This window comes from Mobula hypostoma, chromosome 13 (genome assembly GCF_963921235.1).
Source record: "Mobula hypostoma chromosome 13, sMobHyp1.1, whole genome shotgun sequence".
NCBI classification, from domain to species: domain Eukaryota; kingdom Metazoa; phylum Chordata; class Chondrichthyes; order Myliobatiformes; family Myliobatidae; genus Mobula; species Mobula hypostoma.
In genome coordinates this window covers 83,054,697-83,072,825 of record NC_086109.1, presented here as the reverse complement: position 1 = coordinate 83,072,825, position 18,129 = coordinate 83,054,697, and the positions used below count along the sequence as shown (strand labels likewise).

Sequence of the window (18,129 nt, the reverse complement as noted above, 5' to 3'; positions counted from 1 at the left end):
AGTTTTCAATGTGCAGGAGAAATGTATTTACACGTATGATCTGCAGACAAATGGGCAGCAATATCAAGTGATCTGAAGAGGAACGAGCCACACAATTCCCTAAACCTGCTGAGTCACTCAGATTCGATCAATATATTGTATGCATTAACCTTAACACGTTTGCTCAATGCCAATCTATCGAGGTTCATCAACCAATTATCCCTCTAGACCAGGGTTCTCAACCTTTCTTATGCTGTGGAACAATACTTTTAAACAGGGGTTCTGCGGACCCCAGTTTGGAATCCAGCTCTAGACTAAGTAGCTGAAGTAACTTGAGTGGAAAGAGTTACAAATATCCTAAATTTGTAACATGCAAAATACTTATACTGGTATACACCTCCTCCAAGTTATATTCATTTGTATCTATACATCATTGTAACGTCAAGGTTCAATTGAACGCAGGCCCAGGTGATGCAAATTGTCCTTATATTTTATCCTATCACATCCTTAATTGTGGTTATATTTGCTCTAAGATGTGATAACCCAAAATGTAATCTGTCTGGAGCTTTTGCTTTGTTTGTCTGATATCTAATCTATTTTTATCACTTAATTATTTAGTGCTTTGTGTACAATCCCACAATAATTAGTATTTATATACACAGTAGCCACTTTATTAGGTACATCCTGCAATGTTCAAAATGATAGGAGAAGACAGGAGGGGAAGGGATGGAGCCAAGAGCTGGACAGTTGATTGGCAAAAGGGATATGAGAGGATCATGGGACAGGAGGCCCAATGAGAAGGAAAAGGGGGAAGCGGGGAAAACCCAGAGGATGGGCAAGGGGTACAGTCAGAGGGACAGAGGGAGAAAAAGGAGAGAGAGAGAAAGAATGTGTGTATATAAATAAATAATGGATGGGGTACGAGGGGGAGGTGGGACATTAGCGGAAGTTAGAGAAATCAATGTTCATGCCATCAGGTTGGAGGCTACCCAGATGGAATATAAGATGTTGTTCCTCCAACCTGAGTGTGGCTTCATCTTTACAGTAGAGGAGGCTGTGGATAGACATATCAGAATGGGAATGGGATGTGGAATTAAAATGTGTGGCCACTGGGAGATCCTGCTTTCTCTGGCGGACAGAGCGTAGGTGTTCAGCAAAGCGGTCTCCCAGTCTGCGTTGGGTCTCACCAATATATAAAAGGCCACATCGGGAGCACCGGACGCTGTATATCACCCCAGCCGACTCACAGGTGAAGTGTCACCTCAACTGGAAGGACTGCCTGGGGCCCTGAATGGTGGTGAGGGAGGAAGTGTAAGGGCATGTGTAGCACTTGTTCCGCTTACATGGATAAGTGCCAGGAGGGAGATCAGTGGGGAGGGATTGGGGGGGACGAATGGACAAGGGAGTCGCATAGGGAGCGATCCCTGCGGAAAGCTGTGGGGGGGGGCGCAAGGGAAAGATGTGCTTAGTTGTGGGATCCCATTGGAGGTGGCAGAAGTTACGGAGAATAATATGTTGGACCTGGAGGCTGGTGGGGTGGTAGGTGAGGACCAGGGGAGCCCTATTCCTAGTGGGGTGGCGGGAGGATGGAGTGAGAGCAGATGTGCATGAAATGGGGGAGATGCGTTTGAGAGCAGAGTTGATAGAGGAGGAAGGGAAGCCCCTTTCTTTAAAAAAGGAGGACATCTCCCTCGTCCTGGAATGAAAAGCCTCATCCTGAGAGCAGATGCGGCAGAGACGGAGGAATTGCGAGAAGGGAATGGCGTTTTTGCAAGAGACAGGGTGAGAAGAGGAATAGTCCAGATAGCTGTGAGAGTCAGTAGTCTTATAGTAGACATCAGTAGATAAGCTATCTCTGGAGATAGAGACAGAAAGATCTAGAAAGGGGAGGGAGGTGTCGGAAATGGACCGGGTAAACTTGAGGGCAGGGTGAAAGTTGGAGGCAAAGTTAATAAAGTCAATGAGCTCAGCATGCATGCAGGAAGAGCAGCGCCAATGCGCTCATCGATATAGCGAAGGAAAAGTGGGGGACAGATACCAGAATAGGTTTGGAACATAGATTGTTCCGCAAAGCCAACAAAAGGGCAGGCATTGCTCGGACCCATACGGGTGCCCACAGCTACACCCTTAGTTTGGAGGAAGTGGGAGGAGCCAAAGGAGAAATTATTATGAGTAAGGACTAATTCCGCTAGACGGAGCAGAGTGGTGGTAGAGGGGAACTGATTCGGTCAGGAATCCAAAAAGAAACGGAGAGCTTTGAGACCTTCCTGATGGGGCATGGAAGTATATAGGGATTGGACATCCATAGTGAAAATAAAGCGGTGGGGTTCAGGGAACTTAAAATCATCGAAAAGTTTAAGAGTGTGAGAAGTGTCTCGATCATAGGTAGGAAGGGATTGAACAAGGGGGGATAAAATCGTGTCGAGGTATGCAGAAATGAGTTCAGTGGGGCAGGGGAAGCTGAGCCAATAGGTCTGCCAGGACAGGCAGGGTTGTGGATCTTGGGTAGGAGGTAGAAACGGGAAGTGCGAGGTGTGGGAACTATAAGGTTGGTAGCAGCGGATGGGAGATCCCCTGAGCCAATAAAGTCGGTGATGGTGTGGGAGACAATGGCCTGGTGTTCCTCAGTGGGGTCACGATCGAGGGGTAAATAAGAGGAGGTATCCGCGAGTTGTCGCTGTGCCTCGGCAAGGTAGAGGTCAGTACGCCAGACTACAACAGCACACCCCCCCCCCCGCCCCGTTTGTACCTCCTACCCAAGATCCACATCAATGTAAGAATGTTCTGATCTCCATCAATCCAGTGTTGCTCAAATCTAAAAAAAATATGATAAACTTGTGAAGAATAAGGTGATAAAAAGACTTGTGGAACTGTCATTGAAGAGGTCGAAGAATGGTTAGACACAATGGCATCATAATATCTTCCAAGAGTTAATGATGAATTGTTAATATAAATGTCATCAATGGAATCAAGATTTTAATATAACAGTGTTTCAAAACAAAACACTGTTAAAACAATTTGAAAGTGCCTACTTTGAGTTCATACTTACAGATTCCTTTGTCAAAATTCGAAGTAAATTTTATTATCTGAGTACATATACTGTAGGTCACCAGATACAACCTATGGGCACACTCAATAAATCTATAGAATAATAACCATAATAGAATCAATACAACACCCAACTAGGGCGTTCAACCAGAGTGTAGAATACAAGAAACTGTGCAAATACAGAAAGAAGAAATAATATTAATAAATAAATAAATAAGCAATAAATATTGAAAACATGAGATGAAGAGTCCTTGAAAGTGAATTTATAGGTTGTGGGAACATTTCAATGATGGGACAAATGAAGCTGAACCATTTGGTTCGAGAGCTTGATGGATCGTGGACAGTAAATCTCCTGAACCAGGTAGTGAAAGTCCTGAGGCTCTTGAACCTTCTTCCTGATGCCAGCAGCGAGAAGACACCATGCCCTGGATGTTGTGGGTTCCTGATGATGGATGCTGCTTTCCTCTTGCAGTGTTTCATGCAAATATGCTCCAGGGTTGGGAGGGACTGAGTCAATATCAACTAATCTCTGTAGGATTTTCTGTTGAAGGGTATTGGTGTTTCCGTACCAGGGTGTGATGCAGCCAGTCGATATACTCTCTACTGTGCATCTACAAAAGTTTTTCAAAGTTTTAGATGTCATGCTGAATCTCCACAACTCCTAAGTGCATAGAGGTGCTGTTGTGCTTTCTTATTGTGAAGGGCCCAGGACAGTTCCTCCGAAATAATAACGGCTCGGAATTTAAAGTTGCTAACCCTCTCTAGCTCTAATCCTCTGATGAGACCTGGATCCTGGACCTCTGGTTTTTTTTGTCTTGGTTTACAATCTGTTTCTCGGTCTTAGTAACATTGTGTAAGAGATTGTTATTATAACACCACTCAATCAGATTTTCTGTCTCCCTCCTCTGTGTTGATTCATCACCACCTTTGATTTGGCCTACCATGGTGGTGTTATCAGCATACTTGAATATGGCATTAGAGCTGTGCTTAACCACACAGTCAGAAGTGTAAACTGAGTAGAGCAGGAGGCTAAGCAAAGGGCTTTGTGCTGCACCAGTGCTGATGGAGATTATGAAGGAGTTGTTGTTGCCAATCCGATCTGACTGGGGTCTGCAAGTAAGGAAATCCAATTGCACAATGAGGTATTGAGACCAAGATCTTGGAACTTGTTGATTAGTTTTGATGTATTACATCTAGACCCCAGGTTGTGGACGCTGAACTGCAGTCTATAAAGAGCATCCTGATCTACGCATCTTTGCTGTCCAGATGTTCCAGGGTTGAGTGAAGAGCCAGTGAGTTGGCATCTGCTGTGGTCTTGTTGCTCCGGTGGGCAAATTGGCATGGGTGTAAGTCGCTTCTCAGGCAGGAGTAATTAAGTGAGAGAGGTAGAGTTAAGAATCCAATAATATAGTAGCCACATCTATTTGGAGTGTTATGAGAGAGTGAGTGGGATGGAAAATGAAGTGAGGAGGAAATGGAGGCTCAGAGGTATTCCTGACGATTGATTGGAGATATTCTACAGTCATCATCCAATCTGCATACAGTTTCTCCAATACAGAGGAGACCATAAACTTGGCTCTAGATGTAATACCCTGGAGGATAGAGTGGTGGTGCACAGCAAAATTACTAGGCAGCCAAGGTGGACATCTGTCTAACTAACGTAAATACAAGAGATTCTGCAGATATCGGGAAATCCAGATAAACACACATAAATTGCTGGAGGGTCTCAGCAATTCGGGCAGTATCTATGGAGAGGAATAAACAGCCAAAATTTTAGGACAAGTCCCTTCATCAGGATTGATCATGGAGGGTATGCTGATGAAGGGTCTTGGCCCAAAATGTCGATTGTTAATACCTTTCCATAGATGCTGCCAGAACTGCTGTGTTTCTCTGGTATTTTGTGTGAGTTGGTGTAAATAACAAACGGTCTGTTTTCAAGTCCCCAGCAGCAATACAACTTCAATTTAGGCAAATATAGGACATTAGAAGCTTCATGAGCCAAAACTCCTGAGAAACTTAAAGATTGTCACAAAGCACATCTCAATAAAATAGGGTCAAAGTTACTTTAAAAGTTTGTTCATATGCTTATATTCCGAGAAATTTGGAATTAGAGAATCAAGAGGTTGCATTTATCCTTTATTAATATTTCCCTGTCAACGCCGCTGAAACGTCCTGTTACGCTGCTTGAATCTAAGTTTTTCATTGCAGCTGTGCGTACATGTACTTGTGCATTTGGCAATAAACTTGACCATGACTTTGAATTTGACTCTGTTCTGACTCATGGGATACAAACTAAACAAAGTTGTTCATTCTGATAAAAACATTCGGCAGGACTGAACTGAATGTGAACTCATCGCACTCAGTTTTACCCAATCTCCAAGACTTTGTCACGAAACAGCTGATATCTGCAGGTCACCTTTTGTCTGCTGAAATCACAACTTCAAAGAATAACTTTCTGTTACTGTACTCGCAAGGTGTTCTTTACCGGTAAGTGTACAATTGTAATTTTATCTCGAACCGAGGTTAGTTTAGATGCATTTTATAACTAGTTTGAGACTGAGTACATTTGCAATGCACTTGTGTAGAAACATATTAAAATTGCCACCTCAGGGCAGATGTTACGGAACGGAAATTCTGATTTCCAGCGCCCACTGAGCAAGAGTCGACAATGTACGTTCCATGAAGGGAAGTAGTTCATTCAGCACAGCTGATTGGGAGGTCACATCTCCGAAATCCTTTGAAGCTTTCCAGGGAAATAACTATAAGAATTCATGAAATCAGGGCAGTGGAGGATGTCTAATTTCATTAAAAAGTTTACAAGGTTCTAATTGGCAGTCCGATTTTGGAAGGTTCGGTCGCATGGGATTCAGGGGGAGCTACTGAGGTGGATTCAGACCTGGTTCGATGATAGGAAGCAGGAAGTCAATTCTCTGACTGAGGGGATATGACTCGTGTGGGGTGAGAAGCAGAATGCCGATTCTCCAACTGGAGGGCGTGGGGGACCTCCGATCAGTGTTATAAGCCCATCGAGTCTGCTCCGCCGTTCCATCATGGCTGATCCCGAATCCCATTCAACCCGATACACCCGCCTTCCCACCATATCTCTTGATGCCCTGACCAATCAGGGAATGATCAACTTCCCGCGGAAATATACCCAGAGACTTGGCCTCCACTGCAATCCGTGGCAGAGTACACCACTGATTCACTAGTCTGTGGCTAAAATAATTCTGTTCTAAAAGGTCACTCGTCAATTTTGAGGCTGTGACCTCTAGCACTGGACAGCCCCATGGTAGGAAACATCATTCCCACATCCACCCTATCCAGTCCTTTCAACATTTGGTAGGTTTCAATGAGATCCCCATGCATTCTTCTAAATTCCAGTGAGTACAGGCCCAGAGCTGCCATACACACCGCATAAGTTAACCCTTTCATTCCTAAAATCATCCTTGTGAACCTCCTCTTGCCTCTCTCCAATGACAACACATCCCTTCTGAGATATGGGACCCAAAACTATTGACAATACAACAATTGTGGCCTGACTAATGTCTTATAAAAGTTCATCATTATCTCTTTGTTTTTATATTCCATTTCCCTTGAAATAAGTGCTAACATTGAATTTGCTTTCTTTGCCACAGACTGAACATGTAAATAAACCTGGGAGTCTTGCACGAGGACTCGTAAGTCCCTCTGCAACTCTGATGTTTGAACCTTCTCCCCATTTAAATAATATTCTGTAGTATTCCACCTTTTATCAAGATGCATCATTGTACATTTCCCAACACTGTATTCCATCTTCGACATTTTTGCGCATTCTTCCAATTTGTGTAAGTCCTGCTGCAATCATCTTGCTTTCACAGCACTACCTACCCCTCCACCAATCTGTGAATCATCTGCTAACTTTGCCACAAATACATCAATTCCATTATCCAAACCATTGACAAACAATGTGAAAAGTAGCAGTCCCAATACTGACTCCTGAGGAACACCACATGTCAATGGTACCCAAGCAGAAAAGGCCCTGCTCGCTCGCTGCATCCTACCTGTCAGCCATTCCTCTATCCATGCCAGTGTCTGTCCTGTAACGCCCTGGATCTTGTCTTGTTAAGCAGCCTCATGTTTGGCACCTTATCAAATGCCTACTGAAAATCCAAGTAAATGACATCCACTGCCTCTCCCTTGTCCATCCTGCTTGTTACTTCCTCAAAGAGCTCTAAGAGATTTATCAGGCAAAAGTTCCCTTCACAGAAACCATGCTGACTTTGACTTTATTCTATCATTATTCTCCAAGTACCCCGAAAGCTCATCCTTAATAATAGACTCCAACAATTTTACAACCACTGAGATTTAGCTAACTGTCCTGTAATTTCCTTTTTTTTCTGCTTACTCCCTTCTTAGAGTGGAGTGACATTTGCAATCATCCAGTCCTCCAGGGTCATTCCATAATCAAGTGATTCTTGAAAGATCATGACCAATACATCCGTTATCTCTTCACCAACCTCTTTCAGGACACTGGAACGTAGTCCATCTGGTCCAGGTGATTTATCCACCTTAAGAACTTCCAGTTTTCCTGGCATTTTTTTCTTTATAATAGCACTCCCGCTCCCTGACAATCACAGACCTCTGTCACACTGCTAGTGTCTTCCACGGTGAAGACAGATGCAAAGTTCCCATTAAATTCACCTGCCATTTCTTTATCTCCCAATAATACCTCATTAGCATCATTGTCCAGTGGTCCAAAATTTCTTTATTTCATTGCGCTACTGATACATGTGACTTGTGCTTCTCCCTCTCAAACAGCAGTATGAATTCAATCATATTATGATCACTGCCCTGTAAGGGTTCCTTTACATTATAATCTTTGTTATTCATTATAAATGTAAATTATTTGGATTATGAATGTACATGACATGTTTAACAGCTCTAGTGCAATTACAGAGTTTTCTAGGCTTCTTGATAATGAAGCAAGTTATAATGAATTCCAGAGATCACTTCGAGAGATGGGCGGAGGAAAGGCAAATGTAATTTAACTTACATGACTGTGAGATGATGCATTTGAATCAAGCTTTTAGTATTGCAATTTTTGAAACCAAAACACTGTTCAAACAACTTGAAAGTGCAAACTTTGACTTAATTCTTACAGATCCTGTTCTTGGTACTGGACCAATGCTTTCTCATTATTTAAAAATCCCGCAGGTGTACAATGTTCGATGGCAGATAAGTGAGGAAGCCCATTTCTTCTCTGCCCCATCACCACTTTCCTATGTCCCAAAACCTGGCTCACAACTGACAGATAATATGAATTTTATCCAAAGAGTAGGTAACTTCATGCTCAATCTTGATCAACTGGTGTTTGCAGAATTTTATGTATACCCAACTTATAATGAAATCTGTCATCAATATCTGGGACCAGACACAGACATTCAAGCACTTCCCTGAGGGCTGATGTGTTGCTAATGAGGGTTGATTTTGTATTTGAATTCCCAAGACCCACCATGCCAAATATTGTGTACATTGGAGGCTTCCAGTGTAAACCAGCCCGACCAGCAGCAGCAGAGTCTGAAGAGTTTGTTCAAGGCTCTGGGAAGCATGAACTTATTGTGATGTCAGTGGGGGCATTGGTAGGTTCCTTGCCTAAGCAGATTAGAATGGAAATAGTTGAGGCTTTGCTCAAGTACCCCAGAAGGTTATTTGGAGATATGATGGGGAAATCCCTCCCAATATAGGTAATAATACACTACTGACAAAATGGATCCCTCAGAACGACCTTCTGGGACACCCCAACACACGAGTCTTCATTTCTCATGGTGGTTCCAATAGCATTTATGAGGCCATCTACCATGGGGTACCAGTGATTGGCATGCCTCTTCTTTTTGACCAGTTTGACAATGTAGTCAGACTTGATTCCTGAGGTGCAGCAAGGGTACTTAAAGTTTCAACAATGCATTCAACAGATCAATTGCAGGCACTTAGAGGTGATAAATGACACACTTCAACGGGACAAATGAAGAAACTCTCTGCTCTCCACCGGGACCAACCAGAGTCGCCAATGCAGCAAGCCGTTTTCTGTATCGACCACGTTGCCTGACACAAAGGAGCAGGGCATTTGCGCTCTGTATCCTACCGGCTGCCCTGGTACACTTACTATTGTGTGGAGGTGATGGTTTTTCTGTTGTCCATGTTATTCATGGTCACAGTGCTGGTGGTTGTAGCACTGAAGAATCTTTGTCATTTTGGATGTAGAAGAAAGCAAAAGACTGAGTAAGGTTAACCTATTTTATTTTGGGAGATGTAGTTTTATGATTTAAAAAATTAATTGAAGATGTTTTTCCTGCAGGTAATCCATGGAACCTTATATTATGGAAATAATAATCAGGAGTAATAAAATAGTTGAAGCAGTGTTCCCAGACATTTTTCTGTTACTGCCCTCTGGGCTCTCCAAGCATATATCCAGTGCCCTCCTCTCTCTTTCTGGCTGGTACATATAAACTATTTAAAAAATTCTTTTATATGATGCACAGTTAAAGAGATTGGAACTGCAAATTCAAAGCAGTGACAAATAATTGCAAAAATGTTTGTTTTTTTCAAAGTGACAAATAAAATGATTTATTTATTTGATTACAGTGAAAGCAATTTTCATTCAGAATTTCAGCGTGTTCATTGGTAGTTCAGTCACTCACTGTAATTTCATTGTATTTTCATCTTTCTGTGAGATCGATGGGCTTCATGCAATGACGACAGCCTCTCAACAGCAGGCTGGACACCACTCAGAAGGAGTTTCAGCTCCCCAGGTTTGACATTAAAAGCAGCATACATTTCAATTTTACTCAAAAGAACTGACTGCAAACCTGATGGAAACAACTTAAGTTAAATTCCCACATGATTCTGAGTTGTTTAAAGTCTGTTTCATGCCTCTGCTCATCAATATAAAACAGACATATACAGATGTACTAGTTGCTTCATGGACTGGGATGACAAAAAAAAATGCAGGAATTTGAGAAACTAAAGAGAGTAGTGGACTCAGCCCAATATATCACAGGTACATCCCAACCCACCATCAGGAGTATCTACAAGAAGGGCTACCTGATGAAGGTAACATCTGCCAATGATCCCTATAATCCGGGTCATGGCATTTTCTCTCAACTACCATTGGGCAAGTGGTTCACCCACACAACCAAGTTCAAGAACAGTTACAACCCTTCAACAAATCAGTTATTAAATCAACCGGCACAATCATAATCACTAGCTATGTACAACAACATGATCACATTGTACGGCAATGGCCTTTGTTAATTTTATTCTAATTGCAGTCGTTCTTGTAAAAAATGTATAATCTACATTGTTCATCTATGTTTTTCTTGTACATGTTGCATCTATGATGTTATGTGCCTTTGATATTGCTGCAAGCAAGTTTCTCATTGCAACTCTACATATATGTATGTTTGGGTATGACAATAAACTGGACATTGACATTGTGAGTTCATTAGTGTTAATATAATTGCTAAAATAGTGAATTTGTGCTGCAATATTTTCAATGAACCTCAAGACTAAAGATTATTTTAAAGACTTATTAGATTAGCATTATTTGTCTCAAAATCAAAATCTTGAATCTTACAGTGACTGACAGCAACAAATGTGCTAAAGAAGATAAATTGTGCAAAGCAAAAAATATAATACCGACAACATGAGTTGTAAAGAGTCCTTGAAAGTGAGTCCATAGTTGTGGAATCAGTTCAGGGTTGTTCCTAAGATGCTGAGGCTGTGCCTTCAGGCTTCTGTACCTCCTCCCTAATGATGGTGATGAGAAGAGGCTGTGGAATTCTGGAATGTTACATCTCTATTTGATTATTTAACTATTTTACATTCCTGTCGGACACCAGAATGAATATAGTGAACATAAATGCAGCGAAATGACTGGGACTGTCTTGAGGAACTTTGCAAGAAAGAAGGTGTCTAATGATTAAGATTCCATGACGAAGGGATCAAGCAGCTGCAGACACCATTGTCAATGGTGGAGTGCAGGAGACTTGCAGAAAATTGATGTCAATGAAACAAAAGTGGAGATTTCTGGACTGTTGTGGGTCAGAAGAGTTTACAGAGGTGAGGAAAGGAAAGATCATGGAAGGATTTGAAAGCAAAGATAAAGTTAAACAACATAGAGAGGTAAAATGTCAATGAATACAGGGGAGATAACTTGACAAATTTACTATCTTTAATAACTAAAAGTAAACAAGGCACTTCGTTCAGTGGTAGAGGAAGAAAGCTTATCAGTGGGCACTTTGACACAGAAACTAAGTGGATGGCATAATACAATGATTTAATTGAAAAATGACTCAGGTTGAATTTCATGAGATCAGTAAAGGAAGAAAAGTTGACACAGAGGAAGAAGAATCTGTCACAACATTCTAATGTGGACTGTGTAAATGATGGAAGGCAACTGTCCAGTTAGGCTGGACAAATCCAAGTTGTTTTCTCTGGAGCATCAGAACATGAGGGAAAATCTGAGAGTCATTTATAACATATTGAGATCCATTGATAGGGTACACAGGCATATACATTTCCCGGGGTAGATGTGTTGAATAATGGAATACATGTATTTAAGGTGAGAGGAGGTAAATTCAAGAGAGATACACAGTACAGTTTGTTACACTTCCTCTCACTGTACTCCTTTCGCACTCATAACTACATGGCCAGGTTCTGCTCCAGCTCCATCTACAAGTTTGCAGATGCTACCACTGTAGAGATCTATATGTCAAATAATGGTGTGTTAGTGTACAAGAAGTAAATCGATAGCTGCGGAAAATGGTGCCATGACAATACCCTTTCATTCAATGTCAGCAGAACAAAAGAACTGTTGTTTGACATCTGAAAGGAGGGCTATAAGCGTGCTCTTGTCTACATCAAAGGTACTGAGGTTGAGAGGATTGAGATGTTCAAGTTCTGAGGAACAAATATCACCAATAACCTGTCCTGCTCCAACTACACTTATGTTACAGCCAAGAAAACACACCAACACCCCTCTTTCCTCTGATGGGATTGTTAATGAAGGGTCTTAGCACAAAACGTTGATGTTTCTTATTCTCCATAGATCTTTCATATGGCATGAATGCTGCCTGAACTGCTGCGTTGCTGCCGCATTTTCTGTGTGTTGGTCTAAATAACAGGTGATCAGAGTTCAAACCTCTGCTATGTCATATCTGATGTACACATGGGAGATTAGAAGGTTCATGAGCCAAAATTTCCAGGAATCTTCTTGAATTCCCTGAACTCTCTTAATAAAGTAGGGTCAAAGTTACTTCAAAAGTTTGTTCATGCGATTCTGTGCCTGGAAATATGGAATTCCAGAGTCAAGGTTTTAAGCTTAGGTTTAATTTGTGTTTCCCTGTGAATGTTGCTTACATGTGCCTGTAATGCTGCTTGAAGCCAAGTTTTTCATTTATGCCTGTGCATGAGTTATACAACCTCTTCTCCTCCATTTTCACACTGAATACCGACGTGCCTCAAGGCTGCGTGCTGAGCCCTCTTCTGTAGTCCTTTACCACCTATGACTGCGTTCCTGTACACGGTTCTAACTCCATAATCAAGTTCGCAGATGACACCACGGTGGTTTGTCTGATCAGAGGGGATGACGAGACGACCTACAGGGATGAGGTCCAGCACCTGGCCGCATGGTGTGCCAATAACAACTTGACCTTTAACACCCAGAAGACCAAGGAGATTATCGTGGACATCAGGCATGCTAGGAGCCATCCTCATGTCCCCATCTACATCAACGGAGCTGTAGTGGAGGGTGTATCAAGTTTCAAATTCCTTGATGTCCACATTTCTGATTATCTCACCTGGTCCCTGAACTCCTCCATCCTGATCAAAAAGGCGCAACATTACCTTCACCTCTGTCCCAGGATACTGACGGACTTTTACTGCTGTAGCATTGAGAGCGTACTCACCAACTGCATCTCAGTGTGGTATGGCAATTGTCCGGTATAGGACCGCAAAGCACTCCAGTGGGTGGTGAAAACTGCCCAGCGGATTATCAGCACCCAATTGCCCACCATTGACAACATCCACCATAAACGCTGCCTGGGCAGGGAGAAAAGCATTTTCAAGGATGCATCTCACCCTAACCATGGACGTTTTATTTTCCTCCCATCCGGTAGGCGCTACAGAAGCCTCTGCTCCCGCAACAGCAGGCACAGGAAGAGCTTCTTCCCTGAGTCTGCGACTCTGCTGAACCTCTCATCACAGCACTAAGCAGTATTGCACCCATACTGGACCGTCTCAGTACTGTTATAATTGTATGCTGTACCATTTACATTTTCTTTGCAGTTATTTTGTAAATAATACAATTCTTTTGCACTTCTGGTCAGATGCTAATTGCATTTCATTGGCTTTGTATCTGTACTCTCACAATGACAATAAAGTTGAATCTAATTTAATCTAATGTACATACTTGTGCGTCTGGCAATAATCTTGACTTTGACTTCTGTGCTGACTCAGGAGATACAAGCCAAACAACATTGTTCATACTGATAAAAACATTCGGCAGGACTGAAGAAAAAGTGAGTGTATCACATTGAATATGACCCAATCTTCTAGACTTGTCTCCAAAGAGCCGAGAAATGCAGGTCACTTTTCCTTTGCTGAAATCACAACAACATGAAAGAAATGCACACAAAATGCTTGTGGAACGCAGCAGGCCAGGCAGCATCTATAGGAAGAATTTCCGGCATCTGCAGATTTCTTCATGATTGCGGCATCAAAGAAAATCTTTCTATTAATCACAAGGTGTTCTTTATTACTAAGTATAAAATTGTAATTACTTCTCTAATCCTGGTTATTTTTGGGTACATTTTATAACCAGCTTGAGGCTGAGTATGTTTACAATGCATTTGTGTAGAAACATATTAAAATTACCAACTCAGGGAATATGTTAGGGAACGAAGTTCTGATTTCCAGTGCCCGCTCAGCTAGAGTTGACAATGTATGCTCCATGAAAGGAACTGATTCAGCACAGCCCATTCGGAAGTCGTACCTGCAACATCATTTCGAGTTTTTCAGGGAGGTAAGGAAGAGCTTGGATGAAGTTAGAGCAGTGAAGGTTGTTAATATGGAATCAATTTTGGACTTTACAAGGTCCTGTGTGGCAGGTGGATTTTGGAAGGTTTGGTCACATAGGATTCATGGGAGCTTGTGAGGTGAATTCAGAGTTATTTCGGTCGGAAGGAGAATGTCAATTCTCTGACTGGAGGGCTGTGACTAGTGTGGGGTCCCACTGATCTATGTCAGCATTTTTGGTATTTATTATAAATGTAGATTATTTTGAATATGAATAAACCTGATATTGGATATATTGTATGGGAATTCTCACTCAACTGCCGTTTTAGTTGCAGTTTACGTACAACCGTCGGCTGACGCAAATGTAGTTTGTGATGCTATTGTTTCGACCTTTGCTACCGGGTATTTCAATCATGTTTCTCTCGAGGCAACAATACCAACTTTATATCAATGTGTCAGCTACAGGGGGCATGGAGCACTGGACCTTCTGTTTGCAAAAGTAAAGGATGCATACATACCCTTCCCCTGCTTGGAAATCTGATCACAACCTGTCCTGTTAACACCCAGGTATTTACCTCTTGTCCAGCGGCAACCCATGTCAACAAGGAGTGTAAGGAGGTGGAAGCAACACACATGAAATGCTGGTGGAACTCAGCAGGCCAGGCAGCATCTATGGAATAAAGTAAAGTTGACGTTTCGAGACTCTTCGGCAGGACTGGAGAAAAAAATAGATGAGAAGTAGATTTAAGAAGTGGGGGAGGAGAGTGAGAAACATAAAGTGGCAGTTGAAACTGGGAAGGGGAGAGATGTAATAAATAGTTAGGAAGTTGATTGGTGAAATCGCAGTTAACGCTAATCGGGCTTCCGTTTAAATCATTACAAGAAACTCGGAATCTAGGAGCTGATCAAAGTAAACCTAAGTTTAGACAGAAAGCACCAGGGGACTGCATTACAAAGAGCAAGTCACTCGAGAAAAACAGAAGGAAATCTAAAAGATTAATGTCTTTCGTTAAACAACATTTAAGCAATTCAGGTACTCTAAAAACCAGAGACCCCTAACTTAATGATAATGGTCCATGGCATAAAAAAGGTTGGGAGCCACTGGGTTAAATGTTTTTGTTGTGAATTTATAATGCTTACCAGTATTTTTTTAACAATTTTACTGCAGACTCAGTGTGATCCGCTTTTCTCAAGATGGGTAGAGCTGGAAGGAAAGACAGATTGCAGATTGCATCTGCTCTTGGTATTATTTTCATCACACTGACTTCTCCGGTTACCCAAGGGGCTAAAATATTGGTTATACCTGTGGATGGAAGTCATTGGATTAATATGAAATTCTCGTAGAAGAGCTGAAACTGCGTGGACACAATGTTACTGTGCTTTACTATTCTTCATCTTCACATATGAAGGAAAATCCTGATCTCTATCAATCCATTGTTATTCAAATTGAAGAGAAATATGACAAATCTCTGTCAATGATGATTGAAAGAATTGTGGAACTGTCATTGAAGAGTTTACAGAATGGTGGGACCATTTGGGACCATATGAAGCTCCAAAAATTCATGAAGCATATTTCATATAAAGTTCACAAATGGAATCAAGCATTTGGTATTGCAATTTTTCGAAACAAAAGTCTGTTAAAAGAACTTGAAAGAGCAAATTTTGACTTAGTACTTAGAGATCCTGCTTTTGGTACAGGCCCAATACTTGCTCATTATTTGAAAGTCCCGCAGGTGTATAATGTTCGATGGCAGATGAGTGGGGAAGCCCATTTCCTCTATGCCCCATCACCGCCTTCCTATGTCCCAAATCTTGGCACATGTTTGGCAGATAATATGAATTTTCTCCAAAGGACAGGAAATGTCATGTATAATTTTTTCCAGCTTCTGTTTAGGGAATTTGTTATATACCCAAGTTATAATGAAATCTGTCATCAATATCTCGGAATAGATACAGACATTGAAACAGTTCTCATGGGGGCTGATGTGTTGCTGATGAGAGTTGATTTTGTATTTGAATTCCCAAGACCCACCATGCCAAATATTGTGTACATTGGAGGCTTCCAATGTAAATCAGCCCGGCCACTGGCAGCAGAGTTTGAAGCATTTGTTCAAAACTCAGGAAAGCATGGAATTATTGTGATGTCATTAGGATCCTTTATCGATTCCTTGCCATAGCAGATTACAAAAGAAATAGCTGAAGCATTTGCTCCAGTACCCCAGAAGGTTATTTGGAGATATGATGGGGAAATCCCTCCCAATATAGGTAATAATACACTACTGACAAAATGGATCCCTCAGAACGACCTTCTGGGACACCCCAACACGCGAGTCTTCATTTCTCATTGTGGTATCATTGGCATTTACGAGGCCATCTACCACGGGGTACCAGTGCTTGGCATACCTCTTACTTTTGACCAGTTTGACAATGTAGTCTGACTTGAATCCCGAGGTGCAGCAAACGTGCTTAATGTTGCAACCATGCATTCAACAGATCTATTGCAGGCACTTAATGAGGTGATAAATGGCACATTTTACCGGGATAACATGAAGAAACTCTCTGCTCTCCACCGGGACCAACCAGAGTTGCCAATGGAGAGAGCTGTTTTCTGGATTGAGTATGTTGCCCGACACAAAGGAGCAGGGCATTTGCGCTCTGAATCCTACCGGCTGCCCTGGTACACTTACTATTGTGTGGATGTGATGGTTTTTCTGTTGTCCATGTTCCTCATGCTCACAGTGCTGGTGGTTGTAGCACTGAAGAAACTTTGTCGTATGTCATGTAGAAGAAAGCAAAAGACTGAGTGAGGTTACCCTGTTTTGTGTTGGGATATGGTGTTTTATGTTCTTTATAATTACAGTACTTGATTTTTTTCCCCAGAAGTTAATCCATGGAACCTTCTTTCCAGAATTCATTGAATTTAGCAAAGGCTATTATGAGAATAAATCAGCTGTGATAGATATATTAAATAATAGACTTTCTGTTTTGATATGCACAAAAGAATTGTAACATGATTGACATTTGACTGGGAAAACAGGGGACGTAAGAGAGTAATGTGACCAGAGCTATACGGGAAAACAATGTACCGGAATTTATGGAAATTGATGTTGATGCCGCCAGGATGGAGACTCCCACAATGGAATGTGTGGTATTGTTTCTCCATTTTGTGTTTAACCTCAGTGTGGCAGCCATGGGCAAACATGTCAGTGTGGGAATGGGAACATGGGAATTCTACCTGCCGGCCAGTGGGAAATTAAAACTGTTGTAGTGAATGGCAAGAAAATGCTCAGAAAGAAGGTCTCAATCTCCATTGAGTCTCACTGCTGTAGTACAAGCTGCAGCAGATGAAATAAGGAAATCAAATGTATTCATATGTTTTCCATTCCCCTTTTGACCACTTTACTCCTTCTCTTCCCCTCCCTGCCCTCATGAACTGTCCATGACTTAAACCACCCCCAACTCCCACCTACCCCCCAGTTCCCCACCCCCTTTACTTTTTGCTCTGTGACCTGTTGTCCGCTCCAATCAGGTGCCATCTTCCTCAGGCCTTTGCCTCCTCCACCAATCACCTCCGAGCTACTGACATCACACCCTTTCTCTCACATCTCCCACGTTCCTGCAAGTGTTCCCAACACATTTAGTGTGTGTTGCTCAAGATCTCCCCCTTTTGCAGAAACCCTTGTGTCCACCAGGAGATGATAACTTTAAGTAATAGGGTTACATTTCCACATGAGTAAAAGCACATTCACCCAGTTATATTTTCTGAACAATAGCCGTGGGCATTATTATGCAAGTATCAGATTGCAGCTCGGATAAAAGGGTGTTGATTACAGATGAACAGGTACGGTAGAATGCAGTTTCTGAGTCGGTTTTGCTGCATTTCCATTGGTTGGTTAATCTTGCATTGTGCAATCTCTTTGTTCATTATATATGTTTGTATGTTTCTTAGATACATAAACATGAGGTCCATTGTACACTGTTGTGACCTCTATGTAATCCCAGCAATGAGGTACAATAATGTATTTTTATTAGTAAAAGATATATAACTAA

At 41.8% G+C, this 18,129-nt stretch overlaps 2 pseudogenes; both read left to right on the top strand.

The window, feature by feature from the left end:
* Window positions 1-10,502, top strand: part of LOC134355340 (UDP-glucuronosyltransferase 2A3-like) — an 11,617-nt pseudogene extending 1,115 nt beyond the window's left edge.
* LOC134355733 (UDP-glucuronosyltransferase 1-2-like) lies at window positions 5,367-18,129 on the top strand (annotated as a pseudogene).